This window comes from Dermacentor albipictus, chromosome 8 (assembly GCF_038994185.2).
Source record: "Dermacentor albipictus isolate Rhodes 1998 colony chromosome 8, USDA_Dalb.pri_finalv2, whole genome shotgun sequence".
Classification (NCBI taxonomy): Eukaryota; Metazoa; Arthropoda; class Arachnida; order Ixodida; family Ixodidae; genus Dermacentor; species Dermacentor albipictus.
This window is the reverse complement of record NC_091828.1, coordinates 99,747,171-99,765,489: the sequence shown is the minus strand read 5'-3', so window position 1 is coordinate 99,765,489 and position 18,319 is coordinate 99,747,171. Positions and strand designations below refer to the sequence as shown.

At 49.0% G+C, this 18,319-nt stretch overlaps 1 non-coding gene across 1 annotated transcript; it reads right to left on the bottom strand.

Moving 5' to 3' along the window:
• Positions 1-1,095: 1,095 nt before the first annotated feature.
• LOC139049328 (U6 spliceosomal RNA) lies at positions 1,096-1,198 on the bottom strand. Its single transcript, XR_011508189.1, has one exon. It is a non-coding gene; the product is annotated as a U6 spliceosomal RNA (small nuclear RNA).
• Positions 1,199-18,319: the final 17,121 nt, after the last annotated feature.

The following is an 18,319-nucleotide window of genomic DNA, read 5'->3' as shown; positions in this document are numbered from 1 at the left end:
TTAACTATTTCGTTTAAATGCAACACACGTCATCAATTTTGCTGCCGTGGTTGCCAAGGAAAACGACTTTTTTCCTATGTTAACCGAGAGACATAGTAGGTCCATTAAAGTCAACTCCGATGACGTCGCGCGCGTGACTACAGCACCTCGATCCGTCGCTTCGTAGAGGTTGGAGACTTCCGCCGCCATTCTCATGCCTGCTCCGAGAGCGAGTAGGCTTACTTCCTCTCAATGAGCTTTGGACGGATACTGCGACGTGAACAGTGCGCTGTTATTCCGGCCACCGAAGTGCATCTAGCAGTCATCTCGAAGGCGGGCTGATTTGTTGTGAGACGCTCGGAACGCGAGACGAAATGCACGGGAAGACCGAAGTTGTTTTCGCCGAACTGAATTAAGAGCGCCAAAGGATACAGGGCAGAGAGAGCAGGACAGGTGTTGATGTATCAGCTAATACTCGACACCGCGAAACAGTAATGATGTTTATATTTAGGAAAAGAATGTGGAGATCGAGCCTTGAAAAATTCGATCGAGGAAGTGCCAAAAGCTCATTAATGCCTCGTTACTTTCAGGGAATCTTTGAAGAAGTATATTACAGGGTCTCGTAAGATCTATCTGAAGAGGCAAACGGCGAAAGCCATTTCAGTCATTATTAGTCATTACTAAGAATTTTGGTCATTTGTAATTAATTGTGGTAATTACAAGCCATCGTTAGACATAGTGGTCATTTCGTAGTCATTGGAAGTAATTACAAGTAATTAGTGGTCATTTTAGTCATTAGTATTCATTACTAGTTATTTCTAATCAATTGTGGTTATTACAAGCCTTCGTTAGATATATTGGTCATTTCGGAGTCATCAGTAGTTATTAGTCATTATAAACCTCTAAAAATCTCTAATATAACGTTATCATCCACTAACTGTCACCACCAATCATTTTTAATTCTTTAATACGTCTTCACATGGAGTGATATGACGCTTCGGCGGACACTCTGGCGGTAAGGTCGGCTGACACAAACTTCACCATGAGCCTAGAACGGCTTGCGCCTTTAAAAAAAGGATACTTTCATTGTGCGATTCCATTTGAAAGTAAAGGAAAAAAAATGTGGAACGCTTCACGATTTTGCGTGTCATCCTTGCGCAGGGGCCATGCTAATCTTCTCTGTATCGTTCCAATTTTAGTATATGTACTTTGGAAGTACAACCGGTAGACTTACGTTCAGCTATATATAGCCATGATTTCGGCGCTACCAAAGCAGCGGTGAGAGTTCTTTGATATGCTAAGATTCGAGGCCACGACGGTCAATAAATCACACAAAATGTTGTGTTTTAGAGATGTTAGGGCTCTTACCAATCACCTGTTATACTAACAAGGAATTTTTAGGTATACGATCCTTATATAATATTATTTACCTGTGCAACGAGGGAACCCCCGACGGCCGCCCATTTCGGCGTCTCTGCTTGTGCCGCCCTCTCGTGGGCATCGCCTCAGTTAACACACATGCCGCATAAATTCAAAGCGTGGCGCCAGAAGTTCACGCAGAAACTAGTCTGGGAGTTGTCTCAAGTATGCGTAAACATTGTTCCACTTGCCCATCACCACGCAGCCCGGTGTGTCATTATCAATATTACGAAACTTTATCTGACGAGTATAAACCCTTACAGCGTTTACTGAACTAGATCCGACCCTTATGATAAACATCGTCTTCACCGTCGAACTTACCGGTTACGGTGAATTCTGCCGGCACACCAACTACCGATTCCACCTACGTTACGGTATGGAATGCGCCGCTTCCTGCTTCCTTCCCTTTCCCCGCATCCTCCTTGCCTGCCGCATCACAGGGCAGTGTGAAGGCGTCCTCCGCGAAGGCGCCTCTGAGGTCCGCCTGGTACTGATCCGAAGGGCACGAACCTTCGCCTAAGACTTCGTATAGGAGGACCGGACTAAGGGGTCCCGTTCCTTACTACCCTTCCCTGTCAATATACACGCTTTTATCGTCTTCCCTAATGAGAACTAATGAGAATGAAAAAAAAAGCCCGATGGTCACTGCTAAAACGATTAAAGTGTCGAAGTCAACGGTAAGACTTTTAGTGCGCAGAAAAGTTTGACGTCATCCCCCAGTCACAGACGTACATCCTTGTACCGGACCTGCGCGACCTCAGTAGCCATGTGGTTAAATGGATCGTGTCACACTTAATGTGAAGCGAGTTCCTATATTGCCGAGCATCACTCTTCTTTCCCCACCCTCTTTCTATCCAATTTGTTCCTTTAGTGCTGACCAATGTTCAGGAGACAACCGCGCGCTGTAGACAGTTGCGGTGCAGTCAGCAAGCTTTCCTCTCTGAGGGTTGAACTCTCTCTCCTATTTGCCGATATTTACACGTGCTACGCTCCTCTGTATGAGGGGCGTCACCGAGATGGAGAATAACAGATGGTCACAAAAACATTGAAAGAAAAAACCTCAAAGGCTTTTGTTGCGGAAGCATCGGTCAACATCAAGGCACACCAGTTGATACGAGCGTAAAACCGTTATAGAAGCCGAAATCAGTGAACTGTTGAGCCTGAAGATGGTTTTATTTAACATAGTTACAACCGAGAGACGAAAAAAGAAACAGTATAAAATTTGGGACAAGTACATGTATCGCTCTCATATCGTCATAACACTATAGCCGCCGAATTGTTGTCCAATATTTTGGCCACCCGCATGCACACCTTGCAATGGCAATGGACATCCCACGCCCTCCCCCCTCCCCCCCCCCCCCCCTCATTTGACCTCAAGTTTTGCATCGGCTATCGAAGATTTCGCGTTTGTTCGCTTGAGCACGTTAATTCTTCGAGCTTACGGCAGCGTCAACGAAAGTCAACTGTCCTCAAGTTATGCCCGATTGAAGTTTCAAATAATGCTAGTAATCCTACTTAGGCAGCGACAGCGCCCTGTAGTATATGTACGCTGGTACAAATCTGCGCGGGATGATGCGAACCACTAGGTGTGCGAAGGAAACGTGCCCAATTCATATGCATGTGTTTCGGCTACGTCTGCGTGTGTTTCGGCAACGTCGGCACTTTACATTTTGGCAACCGCCTGAACGTTTCTTCAAAAGACGCCGACAGCAAATAGCCAACCAGGAGTCGACTGGAACTATCAGTCACAAGCCGAGACAAGCGATTGGTGATAAAAGACCTTTATTAAAACTTCTATGGACTTGCTCTCACCATGTGACATTAGTTGCAGCTGGACATATCGCCTTGTCGGGAGGCCGCTGAGGCGGCAGATGATAATGAGTGATAAGACATTAAAAGCAGCTGTGTTTATCAGCCTATACCCAGGACGTACATAGACCGACTCATACCAGAGGTCGCAAATAATGTTCCCTCCCTCCATCGTAAGGAGCGATAGAAAATAAACCTCAAGAGGGAGTGGTATAGGACGACCCAGGGTGTCAAGCTACGGCCGGCGGCTCGGGGTGCTAAAAGAAGGAATAAAATGACAGGAATAAAATGACTATCATGATAATGAATACCGCAAAATGACATGGCGTGGCTCACACAAACAATCGTCGCGTTTAGTCCACATCCCGAAATCACACTTTGCCTCGGACTCATCTCCGGTCACATTTGTCTCCTACGATATTAGTCAACACGGGGTCGAGTGCCGATGGTTACCGCTTGCTGCACGCAAGTAGCTTTAGCGAGGGCACGGCACACTGCATCAGGAACCATCGACACAATCGAAGCACGACAGTGTTCCAACCGCAAGCTAGGCGGATCTGGCGGCACACAGCGACCGGGGCTCCCGTGTTCGACTTCAGACGTTCTCTTTCGGTGAACGCGCGAACTGGGGGAGGAGACTCCGAATCGATCGTTCGGCGAAGGTGCGACACAAAGAACGACTTGGCGAACTACCTTCAGGGTTCCACTACGTCGGCTACCTTCAGGTACTTGCGAATGCTAATCCAGCAGTCGTAGTTCAACTGGTCCAGCTGCATGCCGCCGCCGTGCCGGACATTGCACTCGACCCGTGTCTCGACGACGCCGGCCAGGCGCATGTACTCGTCGACGTCGGCAAGGTCCAGACACCGCTGGACGCCACTGATCACGGCCGCAGCTTCGGCCTCTCCTCCTAGCGACGCCCTGGCTCGAACGCTGTCCACGAGTACCGGGTGCTCCGAGAGGAGCTCGAAGGGCCGCGCGCAGTAGGGGTCGTGGTCGCCCAACGCGAATCTGGTCGCTCGTTCGACGAGACTGCAGTTACGTCGCACGATGTCTTGGGCAGCGAACATCTCGGCGTTAGGTTTTACGCTAGTGCGGATTTCCAGGCGAAGCAGGTTGTACTTCTGGGCCAGCCCTGGCAATAGACACCCCAGGAAGGCCGCGTAGAAGCCTTCGCCGAAGCCCTTGAGAGACAGCTCGTAAAGACGGGGATTGTTCGTAGCGGCAGAGGCGAGCCGCGGGTAGACTACGTCGCGCAACCGCGCCATCGACTCCAGCGTGATCTTGGTGATACCAGGGTTCGACGACAAGGCTGCCCACAAGTCGGACACAGAACGATCTAGACAATCGTCGCGATAGCCGTGGACCCGGACACTGAGATTAATCGCCTTCAACGCAGACGCGCTTCTCAGGTAAGCGGACAGTGACGAATAAATGCCGCGGTGGAAGAAGTTGAGAAACACGGTAAGCGATGTGATGTGGCTGCAAGTGGCCAGTACTTCGAAGGCGCTTAGAAGGTCACTCGTGCCGCGAAGGTATCCGTAACTGAGAATGACGGCCGTCACTTCGCGACAGTCCGAAAGCGTCGCCAGATCTCGAGGTCCAACGCGATGGTCGCCGATGCAGACCCTGTGAGCGAGTCCGCACTCCCGTATCGTGCCGCAGACTTGCCGCAGGCCGCCGTCGTCGGGAAGACTGCGCAAGGTCAATTTCTGGATGGAGCGGTTGCGCGCGAGTGCTTGTAGTAAGACGCAGCAGTCTTCGCTTGCGGGCCACGACACATCGAGGACCAACTCCTCCAGAGTGCCGTTTCCCTCCAACGCCGAGGCCCAAGCGTGAACGTCGACCGCGCCCACGCGTTGGGGATTGATCATTCCATCGCCGAAGCCCCTGAATCGCAGGCTGAACGCGCGGAGACTACGGCTCTCGGCAATCACTGTCGTGAAGAACGCACTGTCTGGACTGCCGACGTGAAAGTGAGCCGCCAACTGTTGCAGCGTTGTCATCGAGGAGATGGCCTGCACGAGGATGGGCCACCCGGGTGCGGTATCGAAGTAGGCTTCTCTCAGAATAAGTTTACGAAGAGTCCCGTCTTTCTTGGTCAGATACTGCACAAACCGTTCTGACGGCCGGTTCCGGGGGCCGCACGAAAAGACGCAGGCTCCGACGGCGAGTTCCGTGATCGTGCAGTTCTCGATGAGCGCGTCGATGAGCTTCCCGGCCGTGGGACGGCTCATTCTCGTTGCCGCCACGTCCAACGACGTGAGTGCGGCACCGTCTCGCGTGAGCAGGCGATTGGGGATCGTCATTCTCTCACCGCTATGGCCGCCGACATGCTGGCACGCGAATTGGCCAGTGTGCTGCAAGGACCAGAATGAGTCGGCGCACGCCTTGCGGTTTGCCGGCTCGTCTGTCGCGGTTCCGATGACTCTGAGTCTTCTCAGACTCGACGAAGACGCCAGGACTGCGTCCAGGGGACCTGCGTTCGCCACTGAGTAGTGCAGCTCCGCAGACACAATGCACCGGTGCTCAGCGATGAGGCGGCACAGGAGGGCGACGGCCACCCGGTCGGTGTGGCTCGGTAATCGGCGGCGGATGCTCGGCACCATCGCGACGCTCACTTCTCCGAGCTCGTCTCTCTTGTCTTCTGTGAGCTGAAGACCCCCGTGCCGCAGGACTTCGTTGCAGGCTGTCAGGTGTCGCAGCAGCTGACAGACGCGATTGTGGCCTCGCGTGCAGTTAAGACGAAGCAGCTCGGCAGAAACCAACTCGCCCTCCATGGGGAATCCTCGTTCCAGGCAGAGCTGTAGAAGTGATGGCCGCGGTGCCGACGTGGCCACTGCGTCCACCGTCTGTCGTGGGGACAGGTGTTTGCGATGGTCACTCGAATGCCGGCTGCTTTTCACACACCCGTTGTGCGTAGCCTAATCTTCAACCAATCATAACACGCATAAGTAAGAAGACCTTTAATACGTCGACAATGTCGGGGGAGGAGGTGGAAGGGATAATGTGTATCGTTTTCTCGGTTGGTCTTCGCGATGGCGAAATTTCGAGCACGGCGTTGATGTATCGACTCGAAAATACGCGTTCTGCGCATAAGAACTGTGACAATTGCGAGGGCGAAAAAAAAGAAATAAAAAAGAAAAAGAAGGAAAAGGAATTGGAGTTTCTTCTGGAAGGCGAGATATTGATAACGCTACAGCTCGCTTTAAGATGTGACGTAAGCAACGTGCGTACACGTGGGATAAGTTGCCGTCATGGCGATTAACCGTGTGCTCGGTGGTCTGGACTCGAGGAAAAAAAATACTTTCGTCACTTCTTAAAGCGAACGTATTCGGACCACGACCGCCTTCAACTTTATCGTGAAGAAGGCTTCCCGTGCTGGAGCCGAAAGGTATTTTATAAACTTTCGTGGTCGTTGTCCGTTCTTAATTGTTGTCACGTATGTTGTGTCGGAATTACATGAACGGCACAATAGAACGCAGAGCGCTTCACATCCTCCGCTCCTGCAGGGCTAACAACAAAGTCAGGCATACAATTTTCTGGGTACCGGGACACGCTGGAATTGAAGGGAACCTAAGGGCGGACAAGGCATCTCGCGAGCACACAAACCGAGCGGCCGCAAGCACCGACCCTGAGGAACCCATACCAGTCAACCCAAGCTACTCACACATTTTGAATTACTATAAGGGGGTCAGAATCAAATACCCTCCACCCCACAACAGCCTAAATCAGCATGAAGCAACCTCTTGGAGGAGGCTGCAAACAGGAACATATCAAAATCTAAACACACTAAGCAAGATGTTTCCCACCCAGTATAGAGACATTTGCCCCTGGTTCGGCGCCAAGCCCACCTTATATCGCATTACATGGGAATGCGTTCAGAATCAACAATTCCTTCAAATAAAAGAACCCGAGTGCGGAGCAGTGGGAGAGGGTGCTCTCCAGCAGCGACCCGAAAGTCCAGCATGGACTAGTAAGGCACGCTCGCCGAGTAGCCACCCTCAGTGGTGCCCTGGAATAGGGGCGTCGACCCTGCGCAGATGGGGAAGAATACCGTGCAGATGGCCGACCACATCTGCCACCGCTAATTTCTACCCAATTAGAGCAAATAAAGTTTTTCCTCCTCCTCCTACCGGCCAGACAGGTTTCCGTCCGATTCCCGATTTCAAGCGGACACACATTGCCGCAGTGAGCTCTCCGCATGCCAGTTACGAGAACTCTCGCGAGCTACGCTTCCAAGCTCCTCATTTGCTAAGGCCTCTAGGCATTGCTCATCGCATCGCCATTACAAGAGCACCATCAACGCCTCGCGCATGGCGAGACAGCGAGTGTCTCTCGTGCAGGTGCACACGGCAGCTTCCGAGTCCCCCCCGTCCATGGCCAGGGGGCTCCTGGTCTTCGGGACCAGGAGCCCCCTGGTTCCTGGCTGCCCCCCGAAGACCAGGAGAAGGCTCCTGGTCTTCGGGGCGCGTGAAAGTGTGTTCGGTGTGGAGACGCGGTTCATCGTTGAATGTGCTCCCGTCAACTCTTGTAAGTTGTGTGGATGCTTCAGTCTCGAGGGCACAAGTTGGCCCGCAATAAACCAGTTTGCCTATCGTGCTTCATTGAAGAGCATTGTCTTCCTGGTGGAAGTGAGGGGATGACTGGAAGTCCCCGGTTCGTGAGAGAGAGCGGAGCCCCGACCCTCAGCGATAGGAATCCACAGAACGGAATCCACTACACCAGCGCACAAGCCGCCGCCTCTCCGAGGAGACCCGCCCGTGTTCCGACCGCTTGCTGTTGCTGCAGCAGTGCAGACAACGGTTACTGCAGCGACAGTTCAACCATGACCAGCGCGGTGGCATCGTCCGAGCTCGTCGTGTAACCACGATGCACGCCCGAGTCCTTCCAGGTGCCACGTTCGAAGATGTGGAAGACCGGTTAGAACACTTCGAGCGAGTCGCAGGTTTCGACGGCTGGGTCGAGACACGGAAGCTTCGCAACGTGTAATTCGAGTTAGAAGAGTCAGCGAGGACATGGTACGTGAACCACGAAGTGGCGCTATCTTCAGGGGAAGAATTTCGGTGACATTTGCTTGCCACGTATGCCAGCACCGATCGGCGAGAGAAGGCAGAGCACGCTCTACAAGCTAGAAACCAGCTCGCTGACGAGAAGGCTGTTGGCATGTGTATCGAGGACATGTCCCGCCTCTTGAAGCGCGCTGGTCCAAACATGACCGAAGAGAAGAAATTACGTCACCTGGCGTTTGCAGGACTCGCCCGCAACCCACCACCCAGTGTTGCTGAGTTTCACGCCGGAGAGACGAGCATAGAGAAGGCGCTGCAGCATAGTGCCCACCACTACAATTGTAATGTAAGCATCGCGCCAGCCGAACTTCTGTCCGCAGGCCCAGGCAGTAACACGGAAGCGCTAAGAGATCAGGCGCGATCGGTCATAAAGGATGAGCTTCGAAAGCTACAGCTACCGCAAGCCACTCCAACAATTTCAACTCTCGCCGCCCAGTTTCTGAGCGTTTAGGCGACAGCTGACATCACGTCAGCTCGTGCGGATTCCCAGAAGGGGCGATGGGCCACTCAGGATGACCACATGAGTGGCAGGATGGAGGAAACTGAGTGACCTATTGCCCCTTCTGGGAATCCGCACGAGCTGACGTTACGTCAGTTGCCGGTTAAACGTTCAAAAACTGCACCAACAAGGAGGCTCCGTAACTCATCTCCCTAAACCTACGCCCGGGGGCGCACTTGCTTTGCGAATCCCATTCATATATTCCTTTTGGAACTATATATTTTTCGCACCGTAGCTGGACCACAGAGTTGCCGGAACGGGCCGTGCCTTGTATATGTGTACTGTGACGCTGTGTTACTTTCCACAAGTTGCCGCTCTTCTCTCTTCCTTCTGGGCCCCTTCTCTATTGCGATAAATTAATGGAAATTAAAGTGGATGAAAAAACAACTTGCCGCAAGTGGTAACCGAACCCACAACCTTTGCATTTCGCGTGCGATGCTCTACCAATTTCGCGTGCGATGCTCTACCCTCAAGTTACCGTGGCGCCGTTCTCCCATCCACTTTCTTGGGTAGTAGTACCCTGGGAGTGTTTGCCAGCGCCACCACTCACAGACCTTGGCGGCGGACGTGGAACGTCCTTGTTGCCGCCGGCGTCACGAGAACGTGATCTTTTTGGGTGAAGGCAACTGGTCAATAAACCCACATATGCCACCTGAAGGCATCAATGTTGCCGGATTCGAGACCCCCTCGTTATGTAATAAACGAGAAGAAAGCGGTTAACCGAGAGGCCCGATATATATATATATATATATATATATATATATATATATATATATATATATATATATATATATGTGTGTGTGTGTGTGTGTGTGTGTGTGTGTGTGTGTGTGTGTGTGTGTGTTTGTGTGTGTGTGTGTGTCCAACATAACTTGAGCCAAGAAATTAAAAATGAAAGGCGCGTCGGAAGCGAATTGAACCGAACGCATACTATTCGTAATAGCCTATAGTAACCCAGAAAATTTTATTTTGATTTTGTTGGTCTGCTGAGCACGAGGTCGCGGGATCGAATCCCGGCCACAGCGGCCGCATTTCGATGGGGCGAAATGCGAAAACACCCGTGTACTTAGATTTAGCTGCACGTTAAAGAACCCCAGGTGGTCAAAATTTCCGGAGTACCCCACTACGGCGTGCCTCATAATAATAAAGTGGGTTTGGCACGTAAAACCCCATAATTTTGAAGGAATAAATCTTGTGTGTTAAATTAAGACGAAAACAAACATATATATTGAAGGTGTATGCAGGTTTCCTGCGCGCATTGCTTTACGCCTAATTTAAGAAAATTTAATAAATCGCGTGCCCGCCTGGGTGCATGTCAGAGCCCCTCCCCCCCCCCCCCCCCCAAAGAAAAGGAATGCGCCGCAACCATATCTCAGCTTCTAGCAATATTGTGTATCAAAATGGCCGCTCACGACATTTGGTGGCAAATAGCTGTTTAAATTTTGGTGTTGTGGACACCCTAAAGCAACGCTTGTATGTAGGCTCCCAACATGGTATAGAGCGCACTAGAAGCACCCGCCGTACATGGTGGCCAGTTCGTGCAGATTGTGGGGTCTCAAAGGAGCGACAACATAGTAGCGCAGACAACCACAAGGCCATTTATTGCACCTTCCATACACCAATCCAGCCATCCGAATCATTACCGGTAGAAATGTCGATGGGCGCGCGACAAATTGAGGAAGTCCGATTATCCGGTTATTTAACTGGCGCATTAAATGACCTGCCCAGCTCCATTTTTTTTCTCTTAATGTAAATTAGAATATCGGCTATGTCCGTTTGCTCTCTGATCCAAACAGCTCTCTTTCTGTCTCTTAACGTATGCCTAGCAATCTTCGTTCCATCGCTCTCTGCGCAGTCCTTAACTTGTTCTCAACCTTCTTTGTCCGTCTAGAAGTCAATGCCCCATATGTCAGCACCGGTAAAATGTACTGATTGTACAGCTTCCTGATTGTACACCTTATAAGTGCATAATTTTATACGTTTTCACTCGTCTGTTAAGTGTAACGGTGAAAGCCTAATTCTTTAGTGAACTGAAATAAAACGCTTGCTTTACTGCAATTATTTACTGTCAAGTTTCACTTCAGTTGGCATTGAAGTTTCACGAGTAAAACGGACTCATCAGTGAAATGAACTGTACCATGGGTTTTTAAGAGTGAAATGCTGAGACTCCATACACATTGTCCATGTCTGTTGCACACCTCATCGCTTCCGCCGATGAAAAAGCTCTTCAAGAACAGCAGACGCCCCGGGGGTATCAAGTGCGACGCCATTTTGAAAACGTCGCATGACGACGACTTCGTTTGCTTCTGTGATTCGCTAGTAGAGCAACACAACCCGCGCGGTCCGTGTGCCTTTGTTGCAAACTACTGGTTGCGTCCTACTATAGATGCAATAATTGATTTCAAAATAGAGTAATAATTTTGGTGCACAATTTGCTTTACACTGTTATGTCTTGTTTCAACTCACGCAGAATACTAGAAACCATTGAGCCCGCCAATCCCAGTGTAAGCAGCTGCATCTTTGCCTGAGCTGGAACGAAGAGGTAACTTCCATAGCTGCGATCTCATCCACCAACTTTCTGCACGGGAGTCCCAGTTGTTCGTAAAAGATTGGAACTAAGCATTTCAGGGTGAAAATATTGCCTGTGGTTCAGCTCTGGTTAACCCTAGTTGAATAGCGAAAGTAAGAGCTGCAAAGAGGTCTCTTCCGCAGTGGAAGAGTCACTCCGGGACGTGGCACGACTCTTTCTAGCCGCATCTTCGTTACAAAGCTTCTCGAGTCGTGCGGCGCATTCTTCTTGCGTCTCTTGAGCGCGTTCTCTCTTCCTCACTTCGCTCTGTCATTGTTGCGTCCCTTTCGGGCTCTCCATAACGACTAAATAGACTGAGATAGTGATCTTAAGAAAGGAAGGACACTTGATTGTGCAACCCGCGAGGGTAAATAGACTGAGGCGAAGCGCATATATATATCCCCCCGCGAGGCGACACGACCTCTCCCTCTGCCCCAGCAGAGCACATCTGGTGGAGAGAGCGGCGACGGCAGCGGCGTCGACGGCGGCGCCACCTGTTGGAGCGCGGCTGCGGTGTTGCTAGGCAACGGCGGCTCTAGGTCGTTCGTCGGCCATGGGATATGGCGTACGGCATACGACTGTTTGCATACGGCATACGACGCGACAAGCCGAAATGGCTCGCTGGCTGGCGTAGTAAAGCTTTAGCTTTGAAATCAAGCCTCTTCGGTTAGCAGAAATGTTAAACCTTCTAATCAAAATATGGCTCCAGGACCCACAACAAGGTTTTTGTGGTAGGCCAGCCACAGTTCAGTTGTTCAATTGGTAATTTTTGAAAGCACCGCAAATCGGGTTTGTGTGTGTGTGTGTGATGTGACAATGGTATAGTTTTTGCAGCCATTTTTAACGAGAATTTTTAATTTCCAGTGCATTGATAATTGAGATATCTAAATTCTCTATAAAGAAGTTGCATTTACTTAACACCTGCTCTGTAAATCATTCATAGCAACCTTACTGAAGCACATTCGTAATAATGAAATAAGCTGCATTCTTTTACTGCTTCCTTAATTAAGCATCTCAGCAGTTATGCAAGGTTTTGTCTGTGTGGAGACAGGAAACAGCGTTTCTGCATGCTGCTTTACCTGCAGGTAAAGCTGCATGCTGCTTTACCTGCAGCCGGCATGCAGGTTATGGTATGCTAATACTGACCCACTAGTATCACAAAACAATGGTCCTTTCCGACTCCGAAAATATATAACTATATACAGGTATTGGCGGCGAGGAGTTACGGAGTCGCCCTCTATCGGAAGCGCCTCGCTGCCGTAGTATGAGGGATCACGTGGCGCGCTCCTCATAGGTTTTGCTGTCAGCGCTCACTGAAAACGCCACGCGCGAGCTCTCCCGGACATTTCTGTAAGTACTTTCGAAACGAGAGAAGTTTCTTACTGTCTAAATAATAATCTTGGGCAAGCTGAAAGCACACATTCGTTTACAGCCGCTATCTCTTTACCGAATACGTACAGTGAACGCCACTGCGCGCGGTCGCCGTGATGGAGACTCCCGAACCGGCTTCTTGCGTGAAAGGTAGGTAAACGCTGAGAGCAAACTATGTGAAATATGTTGTTATAGTGTTTGTATAACTAAATGGAGCGTAATAGAATGAAGCCTCAATGCAGCGATCGCGCAGATTCGCAGCGACCTATTGCGCGTCTGCATACTTGTCCACGCACTGTTTAGATTTCTCCGCGCGCGCGTTTTCGCACCGTGCCATGAGCTTTAGGCCGCAGAATATGAGCATTTGACAGTATACAGGCAACCATTGTTGCGTGGGCGCTATCAGAGCTGTTCAAAAATAATTTCATTGTAGAGACTTCGACGCCTGTGATGTGCCGTCGCGACGATGCAATCTTTTTTTTTTGCTTCTAAATTCTTTGACCCTTCAATACTATTTCTCGAGTTCCGTCGCACTGTATGTTTATCGGCGTTCTCAGCGTGCAATTTCCCGCTGCTCCTTTTTTGTAATCCAGTGCATTAATTCATAACACAAACATGACCATATGCCACGCTTTCTTTAAATGTGCTTCTTACCGCTGCCTTTCCACTCCACTGAACTTGCCAGTATCTATAGGATCGACAAGTTCATAGACCAAACCGTCATGACATTAGTCGGGCAGCGGACTCAGGCGAGCGTCTCAGTGCGCGTTTTCAGAACATCGCAGACCGGGCGCCGTAACAGAAATCTTCCTCGCGTCTGTGCTTGCTGGATACCCGAGTTGTAGCCAATGACTTCCGGTTTTATGTTTCGCGAGCCAATAAGCTTCACACAGCTTCTTGTCCTGCGGCTACGTGTGAATAAGGCCGACACCGGCCTCCGTTACGTGCGTCCGGCCCTGCGGCACCGAGCAGTAGCCTGCCATGTTGCGCGCCTTCAAAGGCAGCCACTACCTATTGTAGTGCTTTCAAGCGTTGTAAAGGAGACACTCGAAGCGGTAAAATTTCGCCACTAAATGAAAACCGCAGCGTACGAGGGAATTTAAACTCGTTTTCAGCTCGCTTCGGCGCGCCCGAAGCAGCCGACGCGGCCGCTATGTCCACGTGATCCCTCCTAGCACGTCACGCCGACGGTGGCGCCAGCTTTTCCAGTGGTGGAGCTCGAGGCCAATAGTGCTCGAAGATTGAGAATGGCTGAAAAAAATGAGTGGACTGCAATGCATTATGTGCACTCAGTGTGTGCTTAGGCTGAATTGCTACACTTGTTTAAGCTGTATCTTACATTCTTAAAAATAAAGGGGCATAAGTAAAGTCTCTTGTTCTGCTGTACATGCATGATGTGAGTGTCATACTTCGTATGAAAACCTCCAGTAATGTTTCATTACCAACTTTGGTACACATTAAAGTTGGTTAGTGCTGATGTATTTTATCACTAGAACTGCATATACTTGCACGAGCTTAGGCAAAAAGTGCTGTCTTGCAGTTTACAAAGGGCAGTTTACAAGCAGTGGGAGAACAATACACAGAACTTTGGGATAATTATATGGGTACTGGTGCTTTGTATTGACAAAAAGTATTTTGTTGCATGTATTACTTCTTTAAATGATTATCAAATTGATATTTGTGCAATATAACAGTGACATGAAATCAAGAGCTTTATAAAAGCTCATTTGGTTGGGAATTAACTTAGCACAAGAAAGGCACTGACCACACTTTCAAAGTCAAAATTGTACTGTTGTTACTGCCTTTCTTGCGCTTTTGTAGTCGCATGTGAAGAAAGAATTCCATCTGCCAGGATCATAAACATAGTAAGTAGACCTAACTGTATCGCCTGCAAAGCTGAAACAAGCCTGGGCATTGAATGTCTACAGCGCAGCTACAGCAGTGCTTCCCAAGGTGGATACTAGCCATAAGTGGAGCAAGCCTTAGCTGAGCTACCAGCTGGCTTGTAGAGGTCTAGGTCTCGAGCACAGCTTACAAAAGACGGCCACTAGCCGTGGCCTTAGCTAGATCAAGCTGGAAGGTAGCCGTCTACTAGCTAGCTGCGTGCTTCCTGGGTTCGCATGCGTGCCCTTAGGCTCGTCCCATTTACTGGCGCAGTAACTGTGTCGCATTCTCCGCTTTGCGACACCCGCCTTTGTGTCGAGTCAGCTGCTTACTAGCAGCCTCTTGGGCACGATCTCCGCTTTTACTCGCCGGCCATTTCCTAGCTTTCCTCCCGCTACACCGGGTGTCAACACGTGCCTTACTAGTTTGCTTTGCCACCTCATAGAGGGCGCAGGAGTTTTGAGACATGGACATTGAAAAATCTATGGGAAATTAGACGCATACAGCTCCGCTGTAAAAAAAAAAGTGGCAGTTTTGGCGTGAAGGGCGATGAGCACTGACTGTGATAGCTAGGCTTAGCATTGTGCCTGAACTCCTAAAGTCCCTAGATAAAATTTCTTCTTAATTTCTTTTCAACAAAAGCAACCGCGCCAGTAAAATGAAATTATTTTCAGGTTTCTACACTGATACTGCTTTGCACTTTTAATATTTATTTTAGTGTGAGAAGACTCAGATAAAAGCCATGCGCCGTGAAATTAGGTTCCATGACATCTTTCTGCGAGCTGCAATTCTGAAACTTCTGTGGAATAATTTAGTCTAGAATGTGCCTCACCATGAAATGTTTGCAAGTTTACCAGATACAGGGGCGTGGGCCCTATTAGGAAAGCAATAGCCTACAGTTTTGTATCGTACCGAGCTGGAATGCTAAAATTTTGCGTACAAGCTTACTTGCTTTTAAGAGAGTTTCGTGACAAATGGAGCAGTAACATGTTGAGTCCCAAGTTGTTTCTTTTCTAGTCATTATAGCCATGGCGACCAGAACAGAAACATTATAGTGAGGTCCTACTTGATAATGCACAAACTCCGTCATCTGCTCTTGACAATCAGCTTGATAGGCGTTACCACCAAGTATCACACGCTCGCTCACAACAATAATTTGTTACATGAAAATGCAAAGAATTTTAAAACGCTCAAACGTGCTCAATGCAATCTTGAGGAACTCTTACTTCATGATTACTGAAACTCTGGCAGTTACTGTTCATTTTATTATTTATTATATGCTTAGGGCCATATGACATTAGAGAGGGGAGTGGCTACAAAGTGGTAAAGCAAACAGACAATTGCGGTGAGTTCTGGTAATTTAATAATTCTCCTGATTATACAATTTTAGCTAATGTTTTCAGAAAAAGTTTGTTATCGGTGATGGCTACAATACTTGAGGGAAGGTAGTTCCATATCTGAGATGTACGTGGGATAATGATTGAAAGACTTCATGTAACATGAACCAATTCCTTCCTTACTGCGATGATCGACGCATTTTTATATGCACTGAGGCCGCTGTATCAAGTCGTCGTGAAGTGTGGTGTGATAAAATTTTATGAAATAGCGAAAGACTGGTGATATTACGGTGGTTAGCTAGTTGAATAAATGAGTTGAAGTTGAATATGTGAGCATACTTATATGTTTGTTTAGTTTCCTTGTTTATTCACACAATATTTGCAGAAGTCCTTGTAAACACTGTTGTCTCCATAACAATCCTTGCTTTCCTACGAGTACTCCATTTGTGTCAAAGCCTTTACTGCTGCATCTGAACACTAAAAGTGCTGCATAAGAATCAAGCAGAGAATATGTCCTGTAATATTAGCACAACGTTGCTTTCTCCCTACACTTTCTGCCTCTCACCAATATCTTGTCAAAACAATGAGGCATTGCAGCTAGAGCTTATCTTGCTGGCAGTACATCTTTGCCGATCATGTTCTGTTTCTTTTTTTTTAAATCTACCCGACATCGTTGAACGCAGACACTATACGTATAGTATGAACACGTCAAGCAGCACTTTACACAACTACAAGCGCGTGGGTATAGCCCAGCATAAATATAGTTGTCTGAAGTATCGCTCTCCCTGCCGTACCGGCATGCCAAACACGAGAAAGCTTTGCTCGATTTTAGCTTTCAGTTGCATTAAAAACATGGCTATCTGTATTTCTGTAGTTTGTAAGCTTAGTGACCGATAGCATTCAGTCCACCTGACCTGTACGAAAACAGCATGAACGGCTTTGTTCACCATTGACAATAAACAATGTAAGCTTACTTGTTTCAAGTATATTTTTTGCTAGTTGAGGCCTTTTGTTCACCTAGTAACATAATAAAGATATCTGTATCATGTTACAGTACCGTACACACAAATACTGCCCGGAAAGCTTAACAAAACACCGAAAACCAGCAAGCGAGCAGCGCGATGAGCCCCACCAGCCACTGCCGCACCGGCCATATTGCTCAGTACGTAATAATGATGATAATAGATCTGATCTGGCCAGTGCCATCTCTCGGTCGCATACTTTAGTTCACAACGCCACCGCTAATCTTATTTTCGTTGCACTGTGGAAGGTGCTGTTCCCCTTCTCTGAGTTTATATAGGTATTCCATTATCCGGCGTCGTACGACGCTTCGGCAAAAAGATTTTCGAACCACACATACCAAGACCGTTCATGTGACGCAAGGAATTCACTGAACTAGTTGAATTTCTCACGTTAAATTACGTGCAAAAATTGCAAGCTACGCCTTACACACAACCTGCACACACGATAGCTCCCGGATTGTAATTTGAATATACCAGAAAACAATTGTGTTGCCTGAGAACTCAAATCCCTTTTCAGCGTTTCTATATTGCACAGACCGGAGACGGCGTCCGCAATTTGCCCACGCCGGCGCGTAAGTATCTCGGAGCCCACGGAGCGGTGCGCCCGCTTCCTTGAAAGCAGGGTGGAGCGCTGGCATCGAAGCACCCTACTTGAAAGACTTCCAGCTGGCGCTCTCCTCCGCCGCATCGCAGTCCATGCAAAAGAGGCCGCGTTTCGACCAGAAAGCCCGCCCAGGCCCGCCTTCATGCATAACGTTCGCCGCGAGCGTTTCCCGGAAAACATTACGGTTACACACGCTGCAGTTGCCGGGAAGCGTGAGAAGCAGTGAGGGATCTTTGAATGTTGTCGCGTTCCACTCTTAAAGGCGAAGCTTAAGCGTCCTCCAAATTTTCAAAGCGATAGCTTTACTGGCCTCGAACTTGCGATTTCGCCGTGGCGTTGCTCCGAGGAGGCCCATGACGCCGCACCACCTTCCTCGTCGTTGCACTAGCCTCCGCTCACTTCGCCAGCTGCGCCGCATGCCTGATAACATGTCGGAGGATTGAAAAGGAAAGCTCACGTGCGCCGCAACCACAGTTGACGCGGCAGTATGGACGGCGACAATTCTGATAAGCAGGAGGAGGCCTGGAAGCGACATCGGAACGAGATGAATTAAGAGGAAACGAATCGCCCAGGAAACATACGAACAGCGCACCGAACGACTGGCTAAACGCCACAACATAGCTATACAACCAGATTAACATGGACTTGCAATCAATATTAACCAAGGCTACCATGCTATGCTTTAGATTTCGCTACTTATATCCTGGCATAGCCGAGCTAAGCCACTGCCATTTTTTTTTGCCTTGGTGCTAATCAC